This window comes from Bubalus kerabau, chromosome 5, assembly GCF_029407905.1.
Source record: "Bubalus kerabau isolate K-KA32 ecotype Philippines breed swamp buffalo chromosome 5, PCC_UOA_SB_1v2, whole genome shotgun sequence".
Lineage (NCBI taxonomy): Eukaryota > Metazoa > Chordata > Mammalia > Artiodactyla > Bovidae > Bubalus > Bubalus kerabau.
The window spans coordinates 128415113-128425716 of record NC_073628.1 but is presented as its reverse complement, the minus strand read 5'-3'; the positions used below and the strand labels follow the sequence as shown (position 1 = coordinate 128425716).

At 44.1% G+C, this 10604-nt stretch overlaps 1 long non-coding RNA gene across 1 annotated transcript; it reads right to left on the bottom strand.

Annotated features, from left to right (window-relative positions):
- Window positions 1–4882: 4882 nt before the first annotated feature.
- Window positions 4883–7663, bottom strand: LOC129654087 (uncharacterized). The gene is made up of 3 exons (XR_008715402.1): window positions 7420–7663; window positions 6599–6742; window positions 4883–5203 (listed from the first exon to the last, which is right to left on the bottom strand). It is a non-coding gene; the product is annotated as an uncharacterized LOC129654087 (long non-coding RNA).
- Window positions 7664–10604: the final 2941 nt, after the last annotated feature.

Genomic DNA, 10604 nt, shown 5'->3' with positions numbered 1-10604 from the left:
AAGGAAATGGCAACCCAGGGACAGATGAGCCTGGTGAGCTACAGTCCACGGGAGTCACAAAAGAGTCTGACATGACTGAACAACTAAACAACAAGAACAAACTACCATCTAGCTCTGGTCTTCCTTGACATCAGCCTGACGATGAGTCAGGGAGACAGATCCCTTGGCAGCTGGGGTTCAGTGTAAGATTATGTCACCTTTTGTGGCAGAATAGCAGCCAGAATAGCTGTGTAGGATGCTGGCGATACTCCCCTTGGGACCAATGGCAGACACTAGCTGTTAAAATATTTAGTGTCTGATAATATATGATAAATGAGTGAGGAGTGTAGTAGCACTTTCTTTAATGGCTCACACTGTAGAAAAGAGATTTAATAGAACTGAGGATGAACTTACAATGACGTGGAAGATAAATCTTAGGAACATACATCTTTGGGATAGATAGCTCATTTTGTTAGAATCTAGTGCCATTATTACTATTCACTAACATTTATTAAGCACTTCCTCAATGTCAGGAACCATTTTAAGTGTTCAACACATGTTAATTCAGTTCTTGGCATACTATCTGTGATGATGAACCAGTATTTTTTTTTTTCCTACCTGTTATGGACAGACAGTTTTGTAAAATAAAAATGTATTATTAGAAAAGTGAAATTTTTATTAAAAATTGCAAAATGAAGCTTTTTTTAACTGTTAGATTTAACAGAGATAAAATTACAAAGTTTCTCAGTTCTTACTCTTAATTTCTATACTTATCTTCCTATGTATCAGTAACTGGCACCCACCTAAGGACCATATGTTGAAGAGCACATATGCTAAAGAGGTTTTATTAGCTCATTTAACCCTTGTGAAAAATTCTATGATGTAGTTAATATTTTTATCTACAGATGAGGAAACTGAGGCACAAAGCAATTGTCTTGCTAGTGAGGCTGAATTAAATCCTTTAGTAGTAATTAGCTTTGCAGAGAGGAAAATCTCTCTTTTATGACCATGGAAGCATAGCCCACCTAGTCACTGTAAAATTAAAAGTAGCTTAAGAAAAGCAAGCCTTAGTGAGAAAATATAAATGGAGTTTTATAATCTAGGCCTCTATTAGGAAAACCATTAAAGGAATAGGCCAAGCATCTTACGAGTCTCATTTTTGCTATATTGAGCAACAGGGTGATGTATTTTAAGAGTGTGGTTTAGGAACTAGGCTGGATTTGTTTCCTGGCTTGACTACCTACTTCCTGTGTGAATTAGTTCCTACCTGAAAGGATGGTTGGGAAGAATAGCTGTGTAAATACGTATAAACCATTTTGAAAAATGCCTGCTGCTGCTACTGCTGCTAAGTCGCTTCAGTCGTGTCCGACTCTGTGCGACCCCATAGATGGCAGCCCACCAGGCTCCCCCGTCCCTGGGATTCTCCAGGCAAGAACACTGGAGTGGGTTGCCATTTCCTTCTCCAATGCATGAGAGTGAAAACTGAAAGTGAAGTCGCTCAGTCGTGTCCGACTCCTAGCGACCCCATGGACTGCAGCCCACCAGGTTCCTCCGTCCATGGGATTTTCCAGGCAAGAGTACTGGAGTGGGTTGCCATTGCCTAGCACATAGTAAATGCTCAATAAAGGTTAGTTCTTATTTTCACATTTGAAAAACAACCCATCACAAAAATGTCAGATTCTCCTATGCCTCCATCTACAACAGCCGGACTTCTGACTGAATAAGCCAATCTCCCTGGCTTGAACTAGAGCCACAGGCGGAACTCAGCCAGGCTGCAGTGGTCACTGCCAGACCTAGGGTACAGAGTGGGATTCCTCAACCATGCCACTACTGACATCTCAGGGGAGGCGAGTGTGCATTGTTGGAGAGCAGTGTTCCTGGCCTCGGCCCATCAGGTGCCAGGATCACCCCCTTCCAGTGGATGACACACAAAAATGCCTTCAGTCATTGCCAGGAATCCCCTGAGAGGAAAACGTCCCCAGTTGAGAACCACTGTTAGAGAAGAAAGAGAATGTTAATATTAGTCCCTTATATTTTTGTAGCTTTTCAGTTTAAAAAGACTTCTGCATGTTTTAACTCAGTTGAGAAAAAGAGGGAAAGAATTAAAAAGATTAGAAGAGAAAATGAGAGGGGAAATAAAAAAAAAAAAACAGAAAGAAGAGAGGGAGAAAGGGGAAGAAGTGAATGCAAAGAGTCTAAAGAGACAAAGAAAGGGAGATGTTCAACTAACGAAGGAGTTAGGAACAGCTGTGAACCTTTTCACTGGCGTGTAATTGCTTCACGTCGCTGTGTTAGTTTCTGCTGTCTAATGAAGCGCGTCAGCTCTAAGTATAACACATATCCCTGCCTCTTGGATCTCCTTCCCACCGCACACACACCCACACATCCAGGCAGTCACGGAGGGCCGAGCTGAGCTCCCTGCGCTGTGCAGCAGCTTCCCACCTGCCATCTCTTTTCCACGTGGCCATGTCTACAGCGAAACTGTTAGTCACTCAGCTGTGTCTGACTCTTTGCCACCCTATGGACTGTAGCCCACCAGGCTCCTCTGTCTATGGGATTCTTGACGCAAGAATACTGGAGTGGACTGTCATTCCCTTCTCTAGGGGATCTTCCTGACCCAGGGATCGAACCTGGGTCTCCTACATTGCAGGCAGATTCTTTACAGTCTGAGCCTCCAGGGAAGCCCTGTATATATGTCAATCCTAATTTCCCAATTTGTCTCACCCTCCCCTTCCCCGCTTGTGTCCACATGCCCATTCTTTACGTCTAGGTCTCTGTTCCTGCCCTGCCAACAGTACAGATGAGCCCATTTGCAGTTATGTGCTCTTATGCAATCTCCCACTAGTGCATGCATGTCTGCATGTCCCGCTAGCACTCCAGATTCAACATGTTCAAATCTGAAGACGCAGCAGGTCCCCCACAGACATGAGCCTTCTTTGTTGCTGAAGTTTCTGTTACTGACCTCACCATTCCCCCAGTCACCCAGGTCTGGAAATGTGTGTCTTCTTAAAGGGATACTTCTTTCCAACCCTCCCTGCTCTAACACCTAATTAGTTCTAAGGCTTGCTGATTCTACGTGTTACCTCCCTCAGGGTCAGGGGCTCCCCTTGTAGCTCGGTCAGTAAAGAATCTGCCTACCATGCAGGAGACCTGGGTTCAATCCCTGGGTCAGGAAGATCCCCTGGAGAAGGAGGTGGCAACCCACTCCAGTATTCTTGCTTGGAGAATCGCATGGACAGAGAAGTCTGGTGGGCTACAGTCCACAGAGTCGCAAGAGTTGGACAGGATTGAGCAACTAAACCACCACCCTCAGGGTCAGAGCCATACTTCCACCTGATGTGAGAGCAGAATCTTCGACCTAAGCCTATCACTCATTTATTTCATGGATGAGGAAACTGAAGCCCCCGGAGGTCTAGGCCATGACCTTGGGGAGGTCTAGGGCATGACCTTGGACAGATTGCTCTGAGTCTGGTTTCCTTGAGTGTAAACCAGGGATAATACCATGCCCCTCATGGGGCTGCTGTGTCCAGACCTATCACTGGGTATACCTTGTCTCATGTCAGTTACAGGTTGGAACCCGGCACTCTTCCTCCTCAGTCTACCCCCAGATCACGGTCCTGTCCACTTGACCCCATCATCCTGTCCCCCTGATGCTGCCCCATTCATGCCCAGCCTTCAAGACTGCCCACTGAGTGCGCTGTGAGAACCTCCTTGCTGGACCTTTGGCTCTAGGCTCTCCCTGGGATGTTCATCCTACACATCGCTGTCAGGCTGATGTCTTATAACAGCATTAGGATCAAGTAGCTCCCGTTTTTAAAAATCCTTCACCAGTTTCCCATCACCAAATTGAAACTTCTTGGCCTACTGTTTAATGTCATTCCTCGCCACAATATGGCCCCATCTCCCTAATTTTCATTCTCCATTTTCCTTCTTGAAGTGAAGTCACTCAGTCATGTCTGACTCTGCAACCCCATGGACTGTAGCCTACCAGGCTCCTCCGTCCATGGGATTTTCCAGGAAAGAATACTGGAGTTGGTTGCCATTTCCTTCTCCAGGGGAACTTCCCGACCCAGGGATCAAACCTGGGTCTCCCGCCTTGTAGGCAGATGCTTTACCGTCTGAGCCACCAGGGAAGCCCCTTCTGAAAGTGCAGTTTCTTAGACAGACCTCATGCTTTTCTACCTCTGCCCTTGGCTCATGCTGTTCACCATCTTGGAATTCCCTTCCTAAATCCACACATCCTCAAGGCCCATTTCACCTAACTTCCTTCACAAATTCTAATCTCATCTTCCTGGTTAACTTGCATTCAGTTTCTTTCTTCTTCTATGACACTTTATCTGTGTCTGTTCTGTGGCGTTCATGTCTTTCCACCTTGTACCATAAATATCTAGGTAGCATTTCCTCCACTAAACTGGAGCTTCCTTGAAGATCCAGTATGTACAGGCTGATTTATCTTTGTATCTTCCATGGGGCCTAATACAATAAATATTTACCTGGTGATAAAAATGACATTAACTGTCATACTTATTTATCCCTTATGGAACCCTTATGTGTCTGTCTGTCTAAACTTGGCAGTGGTTTAAAAACAAAAACCAATATTAGCATACCACAGCAGCATGAAGACAGTCCCTTTGTGTGAGTAAAGACATATGTGTAAGTCAGGAGTTTCTGTCATATGAACACGTGTGTAAGCATGTGTGTGTGTGTGTGTGTGTGGTAGTGTGATACAGTGGTGCAAGCTCCTGAAATCACACAGAACTGGTTTCCAATCCTAGCTCTAATGCTTGATGGGTATGTGACCTCGGAAAAGTTACTCTGCCTACCTAACTTTATTTTCTCATTTGCAAAAGAGAGATACATATAATGTTCTTGTGAAGATCATTTATTTATTTCATCAACATATATTTACGGAGTCTTCACTACGTGCCAGGTTCCTGGTAGAAATTAAATAATATACACACAGTGTTTACTGATGTACCTGGTACGTAGTGAATATTTTTATACATTAAGTATTTCTCATTAGAGCAATCAGAGCAATATTAGAACAGCCACTCTCACTCATACATGTACATACAGACAGAGAGACCCATAGACCCATAAAGACTAAGAGTCTTTATTTTAAAATCTGGACAGAGGGAAGCCTAATCTTATTCTTTGGCTAGAATGTTCTCTTCTCCAGTTAGCTTGAATGTATTTTCTCCTTTCATTCTCTTAGTATCCATACCTGTGGAAAAATTAGGAGCTGTTAGTAATGCCATTTATTAAGTGTCTACTATGGACTATTAATCTTCTAACAACCCTTTATGGCAGATTAGCTGGTCCCCATTTTATGACTCAGAGGGGAGAGAACTTTCCAAGGGCCGTACAGCCCGCAAGCAGTGGAGTCCTCCAACCATCCCTTTCCGCCGGCCCTAGGCTCTGCTGGCAAGGCATCTTGAACGCCAGGCCAAGGTGAGGAGCAATTATCTGCTCTGTCAATTTCTCAGAAGTTTCAGTCAATAATTCTTCTACTTCAGAGGTCTCTAAAATATTGAAACAAAGTTGATTTCAAACCCTGTCTAAAGAGGAATCACCATTTTCAGTTGGAGGGAGACTCCCTAGTATACTCCCTTCCTTCTTACCTCTTCCCAGAGGAGGAAACTGCCACCAGCTGTTCAAATCTCCAACTCTCACCTGGCTCAATCTCAGATAGGAAAAAAATGGTTAATTCCTGACTCTTTACAGTGGGCAGGGTTATTGGCCTCCAAAACAAGCATGGGTCCAGGAGGTCCTCTGTGGAGTGCAGGCTCCACGTCTGTTCTCGGAGGTGAAGCGGAGTCCAGGGCCTGGCCCTTGTCTGTGCAGCAAAGATCGCTGTCTACCCTGCTTGCGGTCCTGTGTGTGATCTGGGCCTCCACCTGGCAGCCTTGCTTCAGTGGGTTCCCTTCAGATCCAGAGCCCTCATCCCAGCATACCCTGGGATCCTCTTGCTTCTCCCAAGGCTCAGAGTCCAGGGCAGAAGGGAGGGCATCAGTTCTAAGTAGATTTTCTAGTCTAAGTTGCACCATAGATTTCCCCCACATTGGGGAGATTATCGGACCCTTGCCAAGTCATTAATAAAGCTGATATTCTTGTCCCCTTTTGGCTAGTGGTTCTTATACATGTTATCTAACAGTCCTAGTTCAGAAGTCATTGCGGAGCCAGGACTCCTGACTCCATTATTAGGTCAGGGACTTTCTGCATTGCCTTCTGCTTCTTTGTCTGTTGCATATCAAAGCTAACCTTATTTTCATAGATCAGCTAAACTGTGGGACTCTTCAGTAATTTTAAATGTACATATACATAAATACTATCTAACAGCCCTCAAAGATGACCTAGTACAGAAGTCTATTCCTTTTACAGTTAACAAATATAAGGAAGATGGAGACTTTTTTGGTTATTTTTGTTTAGGGACCCAGAATTCAAAACTGAAAACTGCCCAGGTAGCTCATGCATGTTAACCAAGTTAATTCTGACAAGTATTGATCTAGGCAGTTTTCCTTGGATTTCTACTTGCCATCTTAAAAACAGTTTTAGCCCCAACTTCACTACCCAAGTCCCTGACTTGGACAAGGCCCTTTTCTGGGCCCAATTTCCTCACCTGAACTGTGGATGTTTTGATCCAGATCTTTCCTGACACCCTTCCTGTTCCCATATTCTATTTATAGTCCAAAGTCAGTATTTGGGCTTGGATTGCCTTCAGCGTGTGTTGGTGGTTCTAAGAGGTTTTGGGAGATGAGTGAGTCTAGAGAGGAAAAAAAAATCTAATAAATAAAAAGAGAGAAACTTGCCAGATGCAAAGTGGGAGTTTATTCCAGACATATTAAATTATCATGAAACACTTCCATCTACATTTATTAAGAACAGGAAACTCAGCTTTGCTTGCCTAAAGCCTTCATTTCCAAAGCATTAACAAATTATTCATTTTCTTCATAAGTTCTTTAGTCCTTAGGGTGTTTAACACCAGGAATTTGACCATATTATTACTTATTCTCATAACACGTGATAAAGATGATACTAAATATTTTACACAAATGACAGTAGATATGGCTTATGGATCCTCATTAATTTATTTTGCTTTTAGCATAATAACTTAATACTTTAGCCATAGACTTTTTTTCCCCCACCCAAAGCAGCACTGGTAAGTCTTAGATTTGTGGTATTTTCGTAAATAAATACTACTGACCACATAAGAAAATATTCTTCTTTTATATAAATACATGTCAAAGATTATTGAAATGAGAAAAATTTTTTACTTTCTCCACCACTTAAAAAATAAGATTTTAAAACAGGCTAAATCACTACTTAGCAACGCACTCTGTATTTGCTTTCTATTGCTGCTTAACCTAGTACCACGAACTTAGCTGCTTAAAGTAACATCTGTTTATTATTTCTGTAGGTCAGAAGTCTGTGTGAGCCCACCAGGGTTTTCTGTGTGGAGTCTGACAAGGTCAACACCAAGGAATTGGCCAACAGACTCTTCTCGGGACGCTTTAGGGGCGAATTTGCTCCCAAGTTCAATTAGGTTGTTGACCGGACTCAGTCCAATTCCCTTGCTACTATTGGCAGGCAGCTCTTAGGTCCTTAAGCTTGCCCCCATCCTTGGAAAACAGGCCCTTTCTTCTGCAAGCCAGCAATGGTTTATCGACTCCCCTGAATGCTTTGAGTCTCTGACTTCCTCTTCTGTAGCTCTGCTTTTAAAGGATGCGTCTTTTGGGTAAGGCTCACCTGGATAGTATCTATATCTCAGGGTCAGCTGACTTGGGATTATAATGATATCTGCAAAATCTTTTCTCAGCATTTCCTAGACAAGTGTTTGACTGAATCGCCAGAGGACAAGAATGTTGAGGGGCCATTTTTACAATTCCTCCTGTCACACCTAACACAATTAAGCAAATTACCTGACTTCTATAAGCTTTTTAGGATTCTACTCTGATAGCTTTGATGACCAGAGCTTTAAAGGGATTTCACTTTCTATAACTTTACAGCATCAGCTAACTAAACACAAAACAAAAACTTAAAAGCAGAGAAATAAAAACCCTCTCAGACTGGGTCTACAAGATGTCAAAACGTATGAACAAAAAAGAACAAGATCTAGTTACTTTCAATTCTGCTCACTGGTATTTCCCTAACCCTTACAACTGTACCTGGCACAAAGCGCATGGGTGCTAAGTTGCTTCAGTCCCAATTTTTTGCCACCCTACAGACTGTAGCCTGCCAGCCTCCTCTGTCCATGGGATTCTCCAGGCAACAGCACTGGAGTAGCTTGCCATACCCTCCTCCAAGGTATCTTCCCTGGCACAAAGTAGGTGCTCATTAAACACAGTGTTTGTAGAATGAAGGAGTACACACACTAATTAGAGCCCTTTAGTTATCTCTTTATCAAGTATTTACTGCACACAATGCATTTATGCTGAGTTTACTGAAGAATACATAGATTTATAAGGCTACACCCTCACCTATTATGGCTAATTTCATATGCCAGTTTGGCTAGGCTATTTGCTGTTGTTCAGTCGCTCAGTCATGTCCGATTCTTAAAGTTCCCATGTACTGCAGCATGCCAGGCTTCCCTGTCCATCATCATCTCCCAAGCTTGCTCAAACTCATGTCCATTGAGTCGGTGATGCCATCCAACCATCTTGTCCTCTGTCGCCCCCTTCTCCTGCCTTCAATCTTTCTTAGCATCAGTCTTTTCTAATGAGTCAGCTCTTCACATCAGGTGGCCCAAGTGTTGGAACTTCAGCATCAGTCCTTCTAATGAATATTCAGGATTGATTTCCTTTAGGATTGACTAGGCTATGGCACCTAGTTGTTTGGTCAAGCTCTAGTCTAAACATTGTTGTGCAAGTATTTTTTAGATGTGATCAACATTTAAATCAGTAGATATTGAGTCAAGCAGATTATCCTCCCTAACATGGGTGGGCCTCATTCAATTAGCTGATGGGCTTAAGAACAAAGACAGTTCTATTAATATCTCCAGGGTGTCTTCAAACTCAAGATTGCAACATCAACTCTTCTATGGGTCTCCAGCCTGCCAACAGCCTTGCAGATTTCAGACTTGCCAGCCCCCCAGATTGTGTGGGCCAATTCCTAAAAAAAAGTATCTTTCAGCACACACAGACACACACCATATACACACACCTTATTGGTTCTATTTCTCTGGATAACCCTGACTAATACATCACCCAGAGGTTAGAATAATGTTGGAAAGATTAAAATGTGTGTAAAGGAAAACAACCAATAACATGTGACTGCTCATAAATGGAGGGAATCAACTGTCTTGGATTTAAGGAGGTGGTTGGTGGTTTAGTTGCTAAGTCATATCTGACTCTTGTGACCCCGAGACCATGTAGCCTGCAGGGTCCTCTGTCCATGGGATTCTCCAGGCAAGAATACTGGAGTGGGTTGTCATTTCCTTCTCCGGGGGATCTTCCCTAGCAAGGAATCGAACCTGGGTCTCCAAGGAGGATGCATGCTCAAAGAAGGCTTTATGACCAGGGTGGGGTTTAATCTAGACCTTAAAAGTAGATGTGTGGTGTGTGCTAAGTCCCTTCAGTGGCATCTGACTCTGTGGGACCCTATGGACTACAGCCTACCAGGCTCCTCTGTCCATGGGATTTTCCAGGCAAGAATACTGGAGTGGGTTGCCATGCCCTCCTCTAAGGGATCCTCCTGACCCAGGGATTGAACCCGTGTCTCTTGTGTCTCCTGCATTGGCAGATGGGTTCTTTAACATTAACGCCACCTTGGAAGCCCACAAAGTAGCCGTTCAATTCAGTTCAGTTCAGTTGCTCAGTCGTGTCTGACTCTTTGTGACGCCATGGACTGCAGCACACCAGACTTCCCTGTCCATCACCAACCCCCGGAGTTTACTCAAACTCATGTCCATTGAGTTGGTGATGCCATCCAACCATCTCATCCTGTTGTCCCCTTCTCCTCCCGCCTTCAATCTTTCCTAGCATCAGGGTCTTTTCAAATGAGTCAGTTCTTCGCATCAGGTGGCCAAAGTATTGGAGTTTCAGCTTCAATATCAGTCCTTCCAATGAATATTCAGGACTGATTTTCATTAGGATGGACTGGTTGGATCTCCTTGCAGTCCAAGGGACTCTCAAGAGTCTTCTCCAACGCCACAGTTCAAAAGCATCAATTCAAAAGTAGCTGAGGGATGAACAAAGGGACAACAGAAAGGAGGGTGTTGAGCATGAGCAGATCCAGGGAGGTGGGCAGAATGCTGTGTTCTAGAGACAAGGAGAGCAGCCCAGCAAAGGCGTCCTAACAGCTGACCTTTGGGGAAACGCTGTTCGAAAGGGAACCTGGAGCCAGCTGGCAGGAGAGTGGTCATCAGCCCCGAGCAGCGCTGGGCCTAGAACACACTGCCAAGAACGTTAAAGATTTTTCCTCTGAAACAAACAACATGAAGTGCTCCCCTGTGGCCGGCTGCATCATCTTAGCCAAGCCTCTCATCTTGCAGCAAATAAACTGAGACCCAGGATGACTGTCCTTAGCCATACAGGAAATCGGTGGCAGAGCGCACAGGAGAAAGCAACCTTTCAAGGCCTCAGCTGGGGCTTTGGTGACCCCACCTGTCTGCTTCCTGCTGCTTCAGA